This window comes from Perkinsus marinus, assembly GCF_000006405.1.
Source record: "Perkinsus marinus ATCC 50983 genomic scaffold scf_1104296957614, whole genome shotgun sequence".
Classification (NCBI taxonomy): Eukaryota; Perkinsozoa; order Perkinsida; family Perkinsidae; genus Perkinsus; species Perkinsus marinus.
The window spans coordinates 1-900 of record NW_003207057.1 but is presented as its reverse complement, the minus strand read 5'-3'; the positions used below and the strand labels follow the sequence as shown (position 1 = coordinate 900).

At 47.9% G+C, this 900-nt stretch overlaps 4 non-coding genes across 4 annotated transcripts; all 4 read left to right on the top strand.

Moving 5' to 3' along the window:
• The first annotated feature begins 274 nt into the window (after positions 1–274).
• On the top strand, positions 275–346 carry Pmar_PMAR002254. The gene has a single exon. It is a non-coding gene; the product is annotated as a tRNA-Thr (tRNA).
• Positions 347–448: 102 nt separating this feature from the next.
• On the top strand, positions 449–520 carry Pmar_PMAR002253. The gene has a single exon. It is a non-coding gene; the product is annotated as a tRNA-Thr (tRNA).
• Positions 521–622: 102 nt separating this feature from the next.
• Positions 623–694, top strand: Pmar_PMAR002252. Its single transcript has one exon. It is a non-coding gene; the product is annotated as a tRNA-Thr (tRNA).
• Positions 695–796: 102 nt separating this feature from the next.
• Positions 797–868, top strand: Pmar_PMAR002251. The gene has a single exon. It is a non-coding gene; the product is annotated as a tRNA-Thr (tRNA).
• The last annotated feature ends 32 nt before the right edge of the window (positions 869–900 follow it).

Below are 900 nucleotides of genomic sequence, written 5' to 3'. Positions count from 1 at the left end.
TCTCCCAACCCTCCCGACCCGGGAGATGTGTGACGGTCTTGGTACCTTCACACATCAATCACGTCGCGGTAGCGCAGTGTCAACAATGCGGAGCCCGCTAGCTCCCGGTCTCGTGTTGGTGCTTCTCTACCGTTACGTGATTCCTCAACCACACTCCCGTGTCAGAAGGGTTTTGAACACCATAAATATCTGGTCTGGTACGAGAAGCAGGAGCAGGTTTGCTCACTCCGCAAAGGATACAGGAAGATTATTAATTTATATACTCACTCTATGTGTCACTTTAGCTTAGTGGTAGAGCGTCTGCTTCGTAAGCAGAAGGTTGTCAGTTCAATCCTGGCAAGTGGCTTACAGCTGCATTATGCTCTAGTCGGGTATGAGAAGCAGGAGCAGGTTTGCTCACTCCGCAAAGGATACAGGAAGATTATTAATTTATGTACTTACTCTATGTGCCACTTTAGCTTAGTGGCAGAGCGTCTGCTTTGTAAGCAGAAGGTCGTCAGTTCAATCCTGGCAAGTGGCTGATAGCACCATAAATCTCTGGTCTGATACGAGAAGCAGGAGCATGTCAGCTCACTCCGCAAAGGATACAGAAAGATTATCGATTTATGTACTTATTCTGTGCGCCACTTTAGCTTAGTGGCAGAGCGTCTACTTTGTAAGCAGAAGGTCGTCAGTTCAATCCTGGCAAGTGGCTTATAGCACCATAAATTTCTGGGCTGGTACGAGAACCAGGAGCAGGATGGCCCATTCTGCGAACGGGACAGGAAAATTATTGATTCATATACTTAATCCGTGCGCCACTTTAGCTTAGTGGTAGAGCGTCTGCTCCGTAAGCAGAAGGTCGTCAGTTCAATCCTGGCAAGTGACTTACAGCAGCATTAGGCTCTAGTCGGGTATGAG